General features: G+C 44.5%; 1 protein-coding gene across 1 annotated transcript in view; it reads left to right on the forward strand.

The window, feature by feature from the left end:
* The first annotated feature begins 10070 nt into the window (after positions 1 to 10070).
* SLC7A1 (solute carrier family 7 member 1) overlaps positions 10071 to 15029 on the forward strand; it is a 51622-nt gene continuing 46663 nt past the window's right edge. The window contains exon 1 of the mRNA XM_074914718.1: positions 10071 to 10174. The gene's annotated coding sequence lies outside the window, so the exon portion shown is untranslated. The remainder of the gene's footprint in view (positions 10175 to 15029) is intronic.

Raw genomic sequence — 15029 nt, forward strand, 5'->3', positions numbered from 1 at the left:
TCAGTGCTCAGACTTTGTGTTAGTTCTCCAAGCGCTTCTGGTTTAACTGGGTCCTGGGTACTAAGGGGAAGGTGAGGGTCATTTGATTAGATGGCGTCTGAGCTAATGAGCCTCTCTAAGTCTGGAAGAGAATTAGCACCAATGCGCTGAATGCAGAGGCCTTTACTCAACTGAAATTGCATGTTAGGCTGCCAAGTCCTTCTTTAGATTTTGTCCTAAATGGCCAAAGTTTCCAGCAAGAAGTGCAAATCGCCATTGCTGTTGGGAGGAGCAGAGATGTGCACAACTGATGATGTAAAACTGTTAGAAAAGAAACCACAGATTTTAACGTACACTAGTTGAAAAGCAGATCCTCCCCATCCTGTGGGGAACTGTGAAAAGATGTGAGCATGTAACTGACAATCTGGAAGTAAAGATTTTTGTTACCATTTTTTTAAAATTAGAAGTGGTACCGCATGACTAGATGTGTAGCAGCCATGGGACTCTGATTTAGTAGTACACAAGCTATTAAGACATATTTTGAAATAAAGCTATACAAAGGTATGGATTGAAAGGAAAAATGGAACACAGATGCAGGTGAGTTTTCAAAAGAAGACCATTTGTTCTATCTGATTAAAGCAAGTAACTTTCTAGACAAGAGGAATGAAGCACAGCTGATCTAGGTGGACTGCAGTAAAGTAAATAATACAGTGCTATCCTGGAAACTGGATGAACTGAAGAAGGGTTAGTACATAACTTAAGTAGCAAGGAAGGTGAAAGATGTTAAGGCTAGTGAGAAGGGAGATGACCTTGACTGTATTGAAAGAAGACTACCAACATGGAGAAAAGTTACCAGTGGAGTTCCATCAGGATCCATCCTGGGGTCAGTTTTATTTTGGTATATTTTTAAGGGATTTAGCACCAAAAACCAGATTGGGTTGATAAAACATACTTAGATCAAAGTTGGGAGATATCAGAAAGTGAACAGCTTGGAGTTTCTGACAACAGTTCTACTGATTTGACTGGGTTCCTTCAGTTCTATTGATTTCACTTCATCCTATGAAGAAAAGGACTTACTAGCTGGAGCAGTGCTTGTTATTTTTATTGTTATAGCACCACAGTTGTGTGGCATTGTGATGGATTAGAGGTAGAAATCAATCTGTAAATATTAAAGGGGATATGAGGACCTGCAAAGCCTTGTGCAGTACAGACCAGCAGATGGTTTTTGGTACAAGTTACAAAGAGAGTTAGTGAAAGGCTGAATGAGGTCAATACACCAGGCTAGGAAGGGCGATATTTTTGCAGCATTTTGTTAAGGTATGAGCAAGGCATGCCAGAGTTTGTCAAAGCACAAGAATAAGGTATTACAGCAATCAAGGAACAAGACAGGAAACCAAAAGTGTAAGAAATCGCATATGTCACTGGCTTCAGTCTCTGCCAGTCACAAGAAAAAATTCCTCAATCACCAGCATCATTTGGTCCAGGAATGCAAAGAACATCCAGTCAATACCTTCCACCTTCACACACAAGCTGTGAACACTGATGCATACTGTAAACCATGAAGCAACCTTTCCCCCCCACCTCTAGTTTCCTAGATGAGAGTTTTACCTGTGGAGAGGGAAAACCACGGGACTTGGATGTAGTCTGTGAGCTGAGAGCAAAAGAATTAAACTGTTTTTTCTCCAAATTCAGTAGAAATTTGTCAGGGTACCACTGCAGATGAGGAGGCAAACTGGAGCTGGAAGGACCTTCTGTGATTTGAATAATTTAGTTCATCCTTTAACACAGTTTTGGACAACTTCTAATTCTTTCTATGTATAATTCTGGGCTGAAACTGATTTGGATCTTGAGATAACATGGAAACAAACCAAATATTTACAATGTTCCTTTTACCTGTAATTCATTCATTAATGTTTGGGTTTTTTTGAGATACTGAAGATACATAGATCTGTGTGAGGGTGACTTGAACCAATTTTGAATCTTAGGGCTGACTCTCACAGGAGAAATGCTTTATCTCGGAGGTTGAACTTTGGGATGCTTCTTGACTGACCCTACTATTATTTACAAGGGAAAAAAAACCCCAGACCTGACAGCTTTTGGCTCCCCTTGAATCTTAACTTTGAATAAATCATATGAATTATATTTGCTCTTGTTTGCTTAGGAAAAGATATTATAGGATTTAATTCTTCCCCCACTGTGGAGGAAGACATTTCTACTAACAAGAAGCGGGACAAAGACCTGGTCATGGCCAAATGGAATGGACAAATCCCAGCATAAAATTTGAGGTGGAAATTCAGGTTGAAAACTACTCAAAGAGTACTTTACATTGAGTTCAGCAGAGTCAGAGGTGTCTCTTCAGGTGGTAAAATGAATGTTTTATCCACTTACTCATAAATCAAGACTCTGACATGTTCCCTGGAGAGGTCACATGGCCCTTCTCAGGTGTTCATCTCTAGCATACAAAAGAAGAGTGTCACAAGGCGAGTCCTGCAACAGACTGTGATGAGGGTCCTGGGGTGAGGCTTCTCCCACATGGACTTATCAGGAACCAGCTGTACTTGGTGCAGGGGGAAAAAAGTCTGGTCCTGACCTGCCAACAGGTGAGCTACGTACAGGCTCAGCTACAGAATAATGGGATCCAGGGCGTCATCAGCTGGAGTTTCTTGCTGTGCATATGAGATGTGATGTATCTGCTAAACGTGACATGATTTATAGGATGTCAGCAGTAAGACTGGTCAACTATGTTAAGACTGTATAGTGGTATGGTTTGTAGGTCTCGAAGACTTTATTCATGAAGATTTATTTTTTACTGGTTTTAAATATGCAATTTAAATTTCACTAAAAAACCCCACCAAAATTCACTTAAAATGGAAACTAAACCACCTGTTCTGCAACACTTGGAAAGTCCAGTTGAATCCAGCCTATTGCTCTACTTCTTAATAAATGTACAAAGCCAAAAGGACAACATATGTCATAGACACTGTGATTTTCCCTAGAAAATTGTCTTAGCATTTCTCAGTATCCTCTGGCATGCCTGGATATAGCCTTTTCTGTGCCTTGCCTGTGAGTGATATAATTTAACAGCTTGGAAAATGCTAAATGACTTTGCCAGAAACAATGATCTTTCAAGAGCAGAAAGTACAAAAGTCTTTTTCATCTCCAGCACTTTCAGAGAGAACAAACCACATGAATTATACTAATAATTTCCGATAAAATCATGGCCTGCTTCCCCCCAAATAAACACAAGATTGTGAAGGAAGTCCACTACACCCATTAAATCCTAACGGGAAAAAAAAAAAAAAAAAAAAGAGGCATAAGATGAATGAAAAAACTAGCCCAAGCATATTAGCAGGTGAAAGAACAACTTTGTTAAGAATGGGACCAACTCAAAGCGGTAACAGGATGTTAGCGTCAGTTATTTTGAGGAAAGATTACAGAGAAAAGGGTGGGATTGAGGGTGGTGGCTTCAGATAAAAATCAGCAGTAAATTAGTACAAAAAGCTCTGTGTTACACCACCACCTCCCACGGCTTTGGCCAAGTGCATTCCAAGGCGTCTCTTTAGATTTATAATAAAATTATGAAAGCACATAGAGCACCCTTCTCCTTGCCATTTCACTGTCCTAAGTCTGGAGCCACTCCATTCTTGGCAGTCACATCTCTCGTTGTTTTCAGCATTGCAGGAATAAAATTTGGCTGAGAGGACTTCAGAATCCACTGTCTGATTCAAAGGTGACCTCTTGGCCCAGCTCTTTTTGCATCAGTTTTGTCTGATGCATCTCCTTTGATTCTTGGGTCCCTGAACTAGTAATGAATTAATCAATACACAAGCAGAGAAAAAATTGGAATAAACCAGAAAGGATGAAACATGAGAGTATCACTCTGGCCAAAGCAGGAAAGAAGATCCTCCCACTGAAATGGAAATACCTGTTCGTAATTATTCTTCAATAATTTTATTTGCCAGCCTTACTGTAAGGTTGAATAACTTTGAAAGGAGCAAGTCACTCCCACAACCAAGGAAGAGAAGGAAAAGAGACAGATAAACAAATCATCAGGCTTCATTTGATTTATTCTGTATATTGCAATAAGGTGTATTTTAAAACTGCTTTAGATACTTGCCTTACCTGTCACTAGGACAAATCAGTGAACATGCTCTTCACAAACGTAAAGGTGATTAAAATGTCTAAGGTTGAGCTTCACTTCTTTCAAACACAGCCTACATCCCCAGACGGGACGGGGAGGTCCGAGGGTGTAATTCCACCCTCCAGCTCATGGACTCTCTGCTGCAATGTAGCTTCTCTGCAACCAACATTGTGGAACCTTCAGGATAGAGGCTTCTGCCACAGGGGACAAATACTCACCTTATGCCGACTGAGCAGCACCTAGCAGGACTGCTGCCAGAGCATGTCAAAAAAGACATTTATGAGTGAGCACCTGCCAGCTCCCAGTAAGATTCAAATGCTGTGGGAATTGGGAGGGATCACCTTACCCAGAGTAAAGATAACCACCAGCATTTTGGCTCTTTGGAAGGCAGTGTCTCTTTGTTCCCATGCTTTCTTACAACACATTTAGCTCAATGCTTTCTTATGACACTTAGCTGTAATTTGGAAAAAGGAAAATCCAACCTGGCACACTGCTCCTGAAAAGCAGGAGAGATCTGTTTCAGACCCTAAGCATGGGAAATGGGTGCAGCTTCCAGGCTCTCCCCTCTTGCTCTGATGTTTTACCTCTGGGGCACACACTGTAGGGAACTTTGGAGGCTGTAGTGCCTTCTACTGGAGAGCAGGGCCTAGTTCCTTGCTCTGACACCGTGCTGTTGGCTGGTGTACTCGTGCTCATGGAAGGGAAGGTATTCAGTGGTTCCTGTAGCCATAGGGGTTTCCCACCGACATGATGGGGAGAGAGCCCAGACTGAGGGGGTGGCTGGCCTTTGTGAAGCCAAAGCTTTTGAAAAGCCCACCCACCTCTGCAGTCTTTCTGTTTTCCCCAGTACACACATCTTCACATTTGGCTAGATAAATTCCGCAGGGAATGTCCAACTGCTTAGTCACAGTAGGTCTGCCCACCCCATTGCCTTTTATATTGCGGTCCTGTGGTAGACAAGACAGTATTCATCTTACACTTAATTTCACACATCTAGGCCACATCTGTGCTCTTTAGACAGAACTAGGGCGTGTCTCTAAGCACTGTTCCATGAGCAGCCGTATTGTCTGCTTTATATTAGACTACTAAGCTTGCCCAAACCAGAAAATGCTTATGGAACAGAATGATTAATGTCCATACTATTAAATCCTTTTACCCTCCAAAACAGGGTGGTTGTATATAAATAGGGAATGGCCACAGGTTTGAGTTAACACCTCTGGTGTCTAAGGATTACTTGGGACACTGTTAGTTGGCATGGATGAAAACTGTGCCGTGGGACTTTTAAAAAATTTAGCCAAAGGGTGATTAAGTTCCATAAATATTCCTTAGCTTTGTTTAACTTACAAGTATAGACGGAGTCAATGTCACACTGTTCGTGGGGTCCATGGCACAGTTTTGGCCTGGGGCAACTAGCACTGTCTTGAACAATACATAGGCATGGTTTGGAGGATAGTATGGGCCAGGGACCATTCCCAGTAGATGGCTGGGATGCAGCCAGGTCTTTCCAGATCATGATTTATGTGAGGGCACTGAGGATGAACAAAAAAGCATGAAATGGTTCCCATGAAAAGGATGACTAAGTTGGTTGAGACTTCCTAGACTAGAAAGGAAGATCTTGTTAAATGTATATTTGATAAAGACATACAAAAGCACATAAAACAGAGATAGAAGTAGGGATCAATTGTTCACTGTCTTCTTCAGTGCAAGAAAGCTTGCAAGTAGCAGGTTCAAAAGAAACAAAATGGTATAGTATTTGAAGCTACATGTAGTAAAGCAGTGAAATGTCATGTCACAGGATGTTGTAAATGCTAACATTTTGCGTGAGATCGGGGGAATCTGGAGAATTTAATGGAAAATGAAGGGCATCAACAGCTACTACATGCAAGGATAGCATTTCTGTCTCAACTGCAAATTGCTGAAGATCAAGAGAGTGCTTTAAGGAAGTGTCTTCATGTGTTTACTTTATCAGATTTTTCCCACAGTTCTACTTGAACTGTTCTCTGGAACAGCACATTGGTCTAGATGCACTACTAGTGTGGTCCAGGCAACCATTCTTAAGATTTATGAGTTGTGCTCCATAAATGCCTGCTTTTGTGCACTGATTATAAGAGAAGCTACTATGATGTGCTCGTGGAGATATCTGCACCATAGATGCGTAAGGTTAGGGGAGATAGATCTCTAATATCTATGACTGTCACTGTATCCACATGTCCCTCAGGGTTTTTAATCTGCTCCTCCACATAGCCTGGGTGAACTTAAGTTGTACACAACAGAAAACTGAAGGCAATGATAATATCACCTCTCATTTAAACAGTAGCAGGTGGTACTGGAGCAATCAGCAGTGGTATTTCATTCATATAGCTTGTTTTATTTCATGGTGGCCTTCTGTCAGAAATCTCGGTCTTAGAGCTAATGCTAGAAAAACGCTGAGCTGCAGGAGTGAACCCTGGAAAGGAGTTCTGGAATGGGACTAATTTTAATTAATTGTGGATGTCTGTAATACAGATATCAGCATCTAAGTTACTGCTGCAAGCTGCGACAGGCGGAGGGAGCAAGCAGCCAATTCAATGTGAACGATAGAGCAAGCTTCAACTTTATTGAAAGAAATCACACCTTATATAAGCACTCTACAATAATCATGCATACTACTCACAAATCTATTGGATACATGTAACAGGCTACATTATAATACCCCAGCCCCTTGTGGCATTTCAGATATGTCACAACATCTTCCCTCTTCTGAACCTGTTTTTTCTCCCAGGGCCGTTCCTTTATCATATACAAGGTCATAATGTACCTCAGTTTCTCTCTTTGTTAACATAAGTGTCTGTTGTTAGCATAACTGTACCCTGGGTTTTTTCCTTTGTTTACCTCAGATGGCTGCAATCAGCTCCTGCAGAGACCCATGGCCTTGCTCTCTGCAAGCCGTTCTCCAACAATTCCCCCTTTTTCTTTTTATGCAGGCTGCACAAGCATAAATTTACTAATATTTGTCATTATACAACTATATGCTATTTTAATAATTACTACAATCAATAGTACTATTCCTAATCACCACAATCCTTCTTGTAACAGACCTTGTAGCCATAGGGACAGACCAAACACAGATTGTAACCATTTGTCTCAAGGATTGACAACCACTTGTGTTTTTTGTAAACGCTGCTTCATCCATTGTAATTGGTTTTGAATTAATTGACTGTGGTCGGATAGATTAAAACAACACATCCCATCAAAATCTTTACATCCATGCCCCTGGGCAAGCAAAAGAAAGGGTATGGCAGCTCGACTCTGTAATACAGCGCGCCTTAAACTGTCGAAGGTACCTTATCAAGTACAAAGCATCCCACATACTATCGAAGAGCAATCACATGAAAGCAAACAAACTATGATTGGTTCTATACTACTGTCCACAAGCCTTCACACCCTCTGTGGTTGGTCCCGTTATGGTGTTCACACGTAGTTCTTCTGTTAGGCAAACATCTTATTTCCCCCAGTCCAGCATCCTTATTTCTTTGCTACTCACGCAGTTTCTCATCCTCTCGGCCTTGCCAGTGTTCTTCCCAACGTGGCTGATGGCTCATAGCTTACAGGAGTAAGAATTTTTCTTGCCATGTCCATATTCCCTTGCGCCAAAGTTTTTTTCGCCTCACTTTTATCTACAGATCATCCCCAATTAAGGGAGAATACAGACCAGACAGTTCAGATTCTTTTTCAGGATTTACAGCATCAGGGTCTAAAAGATTATCACACCGTTCTGCTTCTTTAAACAATAAATTTGGCTCTTTAAAGTGTCCCTTAGCCTTGCCCAGACCAATCAGCGCGGCTAAGTTTTTTATCGGACTTACTCCCCGCTTTTCTAAAAAGCACTGTAAAAGTTTGAGGGCTACCTCTTGTTCCACTGTCCTGCCCGGGCAGACTTGTTTTGATTCCTTTTCCTGTATCGTAGCTTGACGACCTTCAGCAGTATCCGATCAGTAGCTAACGACCAGTGCTGGCTTTTCCTAGGTTTCCCCAAATTCAGCCTTCATTATGGCCTTTCCTGGATATACCACTTTGGCCGATTCCTCATTAGCCCTGTCGGTCTGCAATATCTCCTGAAGCAATATTGTGGATCCGCTGCTCCAATGTCAGACTTACAAATCCCGGCGCTTCAGGAGACGGCACACATCTCCTGCACCAGGCAGTGACCTTCTCGCCTTCCTGCTCCGAAAATCCGTTCCGCCGCTTCCCGAGTTCCGTTCGGTGGAAAAGCAGAGTTCGGGTCCCTGTTCGGGCGCCACTTGTGATGGGCGGAGGAAGCAAGCAGCCAATTCAATGTGAACGATAGAGCAAGCTTCAACTTTATTGAAAGAAATCACACCTTATATAAGCACTCTACAATAATCATGCATACTACTCACAAATCTATTGGATACATGTAACAAGCTACATTATAATACCCCATCCCCTTGTGGCAGTTTTAGGATTCATAATCTCAGATCATCACTCCCCTTATTTATGCAACCACATCTATTAATAAGCACAGGAGATGAACCAGGGTGCTATGGCAGTGACAGACAGAAGCAGACTGCAGCCTGACAGGTATAGCTGTTCATCTCCTGTGGAGCAGCTGTTGAAGAAATATGGCAGTGAAGCATCATTCAAAGGTTTTCCGTGAATGCACACCCCAAAATGTCCCCCAGCCTTTCCAGTGGGTAATCAGTAATGAGCGTGGTGCGGTCATAATTGATGTTAAACAATTTATTTGTTGTTTATACCTTTGCCTGCTTATTTGCTGAAGGACTGTTCTACTGTTCTGCCTTTGTTCTGGAAAAGAAAAACAATTCCTTCTGCTTTTCACTAATGAATGTGTTTCTCAGCTGCCTTTTTCCCCCAAGTAGGTATATTTCTTTATGGTTAAATGTCAAAATAAGCACAGTACTCCAGCTGAGGTTTCAGCACTATTGATTACAGCTTCCTTAATTACTTTCTACATCCTACATATGTTTCCATTAAGATGCTCTACAAAAAAGATACTGTTGTTTTGGGTGTCTGTTTTTCTCTTTTTTCATTAGTACCGTTAGTACCATGCAGTAGTCTCACATGACTTTTGGGATCCACTTGTAGTGTCCTGACCTTTTTCTAATTGGCTGCTTGGCCAGCTGTTCCCCACTGCTTATTTGGTTTTCACTCCTAAACTATCACTCTACAGCTTTCCAGAATTCCACTTTATTTTGGATAGTTTTTTCAAGATCCATGTTCATATGCTGTTCCATCCTACAGCACACTTGAAACTTTTCCCACAGTGGTCTCACCATGGCCCTTAGGAATGGTAATGGAAATGGGATCGAACCAAGCCCGGCACACAACCCGTGCTGTTCTCCTTCCAACATGTACAGCTCTTTTTAGCTATTTGCCCCAATTCTGGGGGCAGCCATGACATCTTCAACAGCAAATTTCCTTGGCTGGGGACATGGTGCTTCCTGGGAGGCGATGTGAAAAGCCTAATCCGAGTCCACCAGAGCCCACCTTTGCCTCCTGCACCCGTTCCAGCCCGCATCGCCCGGTCGGCCATGTTTCTGCAGCACCTCACCGCTGTCAGAGCACGGTGACCAGTACGACTGAATGGACGGTGCGGTGCAGTCCAGCCCCTCCGTTCTCACTCCCATAGAGACTGAAGGGGAAAAATTACGCAGGTTTTCAGTCCGCGCTGAATAAATGGTCTGAACTGTTTGCCTGTAACCTGCCTTGAAGAACAAGCCCCTTCTTGCTCCACGTTCCCCTGCCACACGTGGCCATGCCCAATTGCGTTCCATGCTTAAACCGGACTGTTCCCGATGTCCCCCCCCAGCTCAGCCCGCGGATGCCTTCCTCACCGGGGGCTACAGCCCATCGTGGCCCAGCCCCCGCCGGAAGCGCGGCCGCCCGCTCCATTCATCTACGCAGCTGACGCGGGGCGGAGCGGCCCGCGCTGGAAGTGTAACGAGGCGGCGGGGAGCGGGGGGCTGCGGTGGCCCGCGGCGCCACCTCGCCTCCCGCTTGAGCCCGCCGGCGCCGGGCTGCCCCTCGGCGCGGGTGAGTGCTGGGCCGGGCCGGGCTGGGCTGGGCTGGGCTGGGCTGGGCTGGACCGGGGCGGACCGGACCGGACCGGACCGGGCCGGACCGGGCCGGCCGGGCGGTGGTCGCCGCCGCCCCACGCGGGGCATCCATTTTGCATGATGAGCCGGCGCGGCGCGGAGGGCTCCCGGGGCCGGGCCGTCTCCCTCTCCCGCCAAAACCTCCATTTTTCTCTCCGTGTCTTCCTTGCGCCCACCGTCTCCCTCCCCGAGCGCTGCTGGGAGCTATTCCTCACCTCCCCATTGCCTCTCTCCAGCCCCTCTGCTGAGGGTGGGATCCCCCAAAATGCCGGGGCCGCACGCCCGGCGGGAAGGGCCTTTGCTCAGTGTGGGTTTAGGACCTGCCGTCATCGGCTCCCGCAGCGTGTGCCCCTGCACCAGCGGAGGTGGGCATTGCCACCGCCAGCCGTGCTTTCCCTCTTGCAGAGCAACCCGCGAGCCAGGGCAGGGTTGGGAAATTCATATAAATGCATGCATGTTTCCCATTTTCTTCTTTTATCTTTGCTTTGTAACATGAGAGAGCATGCTTTGCCGGGAGGTGAAGGCCCAGGTGTCAGGGAGGAATCTTCCCATGTCCAGGATAGCTCCTGAGTGACTGCCATGCTGTGCCTTGCTTTCTCTTTCAAACTGGAAAAGAGGCCAAGAAATAACTGAAAATGTGGTTAGTGTTTGCAGCACTCAGGTCAGCCCTGTACCCTGCAAGTTGGTGCTGTCTGCTGTTCTCAAACCTGTTCCTGTGATGAGGACAGGGACTTGTTTCCATTTTGTTTGTCAGCATTTTACAGGCAGCTCGCCTGAATAACAGATGGATTTTTCTGCATACATATGTGTGAATGTTTGTGGCAGACAGGGTGGGAGAGGGGGAAAAACCCACTAAAAAAACTCAAGAGGGAGGTGGTTTTGCCACTTGCGTATAGCACATATGGTCATTTCCAATGGTTAACTTTGTGCTTGAGCAACGACTTCATGGTGGTGTCCAACACCAGGTGAACCAGTGGACTGCCTGCTTCTGTGGGCTCCGCTAAGCTGTGAGGTCAAGTAGGGAAGACATGGTCACGTGTGTGGGTGCCAGGTGGGACCCTCCACAGTGGGACAGCCTCTGCTTCTTGAAGCTTCTGGTTACTCAGTGACACTCATCTGTCTTTGCTGTCTCCTAAGTCAGAAGCAAATACAAGGGAGGCTTGGAGAGAAGAGGCAAAACTTACCTTTCTGATCAGGTACGCTGTGGCAACTTCTGTTGCCTTCAACAGTCAGCCAAAATGCCTTTTAGAAAGAATTTCCATATATGAAAGAGTATGGTTGCACAGGCAGCATAGCTTCAAATGCTGAGCCTGGCACAAAAAAGGAACAAGCTTGTAGATTGCCACAGCCCTCAGAAGTTATTTTACTTTGAAATATTCTGAGTATCTTGTATTTTGAGTGATCTGAAGGGGACAGACCTTGACTCTGCTCTGCAGCATGCATGCTTCAGATAGTCAAATAAACCCGTTTCCTGAGCAGGAGAATGACTGGGTATTTAGTCCCCAATTTTTGCTGGGTTGTATAAAGTTTTGAGCCTTGCTTCTTGTAGGCTTGTGCTTATCAGTGGGAAGATGTGTTCAGAAGGCACTCCTTGTTTTGGGTGGGCTGTAACGGAAACCTGAAGCCAGCTAGGCTTCTAATTCAGGCAATTCAGTTGTGAGTGTGGGTGAGATGTGTGATTGCACATATGCGATATGGTTTTGACTCCACGTGGAGAGAGGATTTTCTATACAGAAGGAATTAGCTTAAATGAAAGAGGGGACCCGTAACCCTTTCTCTAATCTAACCAGTTATTGGAGTAACCAGCTCAGTTGTATTTTTGTTGAAAACTTTGTCGCTCCTTTTTCTTCTCTTTCTCCTTTTTCCAGTTTACTGCCAGGCAGGTTTCAGGTAGGATTCACCCCCATACGGTGTTGTGCCTGAGCTCTGTGTCTCTGCTTTAGGTTGTGTGGCAGCAGGAGGGTTGGTGTGTGCCAGTCTAGCTGGCATTGAGCACAGTTGATGGTCTGGTCTGCACAAGAGGGACAGCAAAAAGATATGATGGTTGGTGTTTAGTCTCAGATAGGAAAGAAAACAGGAATATGGCTCGGGTGAAGGAGGGCAGGGATCTTTTTGCAATTACTGCCTCCACTACGTTTTGTTCACCCTTGATCTATCAAGTTCCTTGACCATGATCCACTATGACAGGTTAATGAGGCTTCAGTGGCCTTTCAAAAATACCACTTCCAGTTGTATCCCAGCTTTCAGAGAATAGAAAACAAAGTGATGACTTTATTTTCTCTTGGTCTGTGTCTGTGATGCCAGAAGCTCAACTGCATGCAGTGTGGGACATGTTCAGTAGATGCTGGCTTGATCCTGGTGAGGTTTATTGCCTGAACCACTGTGGTGCCAAAGGGCAGATGGGGATGTGGCAGAACCTCTTTGCCTCTCTTGAAGGGTAAGCTAAGAAGTCCCACTGACTTAACCAAGTATGTGTAGAAACTAGTGGTGTTGACCAGAAGAACGAGGAGGCTGGGTGGTATGGAGAACTAGTTCAGCAGTTCTGGGCAGAGTTGGTTGTAGTCAACTCCAGTCAATACTGACCCAGAGTTAGTAACCCAGGGTAGATCCTCTCTGCTATATACAGCACTGTGTTTGGCAGTATATTTGTTGGTTTTTTTTTTTTATTCCATTGCCTGCTATATCCTCATCCTTCATGATCCTAGGGCCAGAATCCTTGCAGATCTGTGATATGCTGAATGGTGTTGAATGTAGCATTCATCTGGCCAAATGTAGTCATCTATGTCCAGGATAGCCAGGTGGATGTTCCTGGGGTGTTACTCATCTCGGCCCAATACGCTGAAGCAGGTGAGTTCTGACCTGAAAGCTGCTTCCCACTGACTATAAAAGGAGTCATTGAGGGATTAGCTCGGATGTAAAAAGTCTGCACTGTAAATGTCTAAGTGCTTATCTCAATGAACTTTTGAGGTTCCCGGATTCCTCAGTAACTTTGGGAATGGTCTGTGGCTGTTTGCACTGGGGGTGGATTTGTTCTGGTTTTTGAGCACTCCCTCCATAGTGCTGTTACTGCAATATCCCTGGCTATATAAACCTATAAATAAAGAAGGCATAGCTGTTGGTCAAACAAAACATAGAGGCTAACACCTACCCTGTGACTATGTACCGGCTTCAGGGTTTCTGACCACTGCCTGTGGTTCCTGGGCCATTTGGGTGTGTTGGAGATCTGGAGCTGGGGCTCCCACCTTACTACTGCAGTTTATAGAAACCTCGGGACCCTGCTTGCCCTGGCAGCACTGGCCAGAGCTGTCTTCCCTCGATGGTGGGTCAGCAGCTGCTGCCCTTGCAAGGGACCCTGACTCTGCTGGAGACTACCAGGGTCTATATCAAGGTCATCAATCCCGTGAATGGTATCTGATACAGAAGTGCCTTATTTCAGAGTTTCCAAAATAAAATACTGTGAGATTTTTGGTTCCAGGTACACTTTTTAGTTCTGGGGTTTTTTTACTCAAGTGAAGAACAGTGAAGAAAACTATTTTCGCAGAGGTACAGCTTTTGCGTGTTCAGGGGCTGCAGTAACTGCTATAGGAAAAAATGTGCTACCAGCTTCTTTGCTGAGCAGGATCCCTCATGAAATTTTCTTGTTAATCTAACCTGTTCCTTAGTGCCTGACATGCCATGTCTTGACTCCTTTTCTGAGAAATCCATGTGATTGCTGTATTTACCAAAATACTAAATATTTAATGGTAGTATTTAGCATATTTTCTTATACCTCTTTCTCCTGCCTTTTTCTGACATGAGGAATAACTCCAGGGTTTCCTTTCACCAGACTTTCAGAGAACCCAGCTGTCTTTTCTGAGCTGTACAGATTTCTCCATTCGCTCTTGTCTCGTTTTCCTCATCCTTGTCATCTGTTTGTATCCTTCCTTGTAAATGTTATTCACCTCTTTAAATTACAAGGATGAGGATTTTACTTAGTATCCTGGTTTTGAGGATTTGCAATTAATTACTGTCTTATTTACAAGCAGGCTATGCTTTTCTTGAAATTTAGTGGCTATTTGACAGTCATCCACTTCTGAAAGTTTACTATAAGCCACTCTGAAGTTCTAGAAAAAAATTGAACAATGAGCTTTTTATTTAACTGGGGTTTGTCCCTGGTACTGATTCAGGCAGATGGTTAAAATCCCCTCTACTAGATGATTTATTTATTCCTGGAACCTGTTCTGTCAAATGAGGTGTTCACAAAATAAATAGCTGTGTGTACTGTGACCCATATTATTCCTGGCTGTGTGTGAGCCTGACTGTCTTACATTGCTGGGCATTTTAATATAGGCGGGAAGAACTGACTTGTAGGGTGGATGCACATCATCTTTGGCTGCAGTTGTGTCTACTGAGAAGTTTGCTGCTGGCGGCTGCTTTCTGGCATCCCAGCGGCAGAGGCAATTACTGCTTCAGTTTTCTGGCTAATACTTGAGAGAGCTCTCCTGTCACTTGTTTCAGCTCACATGAGGCTGGGTAGCACAGGCTGCTTCAGTCGTAGGTCTTTGCTAACTCAAGTTAGCAGCTAGGTTATGTCTTGGAAGTTTCAACAAAGGAAATAATATGGTATGTCTCTAGAAAATATTTGCTAACTCAAGTTGGCAGTGTTTGAGTGAATGATCAGAGATGCTGTATAGATAGCTCAGTGCATGAAGCAGAGAGGATGATGATGTCTGAGAGGTAGAAGACACTGGTGGTATCAAGCATCTGCAGACATTCTGCAGCTGATGCACTTGGAGCCGTAAGAAAACTGGTGG

The sequence above is a fragment of the Athene noctua genome, chromosome 1, assembly GCF_965140245.1.
Source record: "Athene noctua chromosome 1, bAthNoc1.hap1.1, whole genome shotgun sequence".
Classification (NCBI taxonomy): Eukaryota; Metazoa; Chordata; class Aves; order Strigiformes; family Strigidae; genus Athene; species Athene noctua.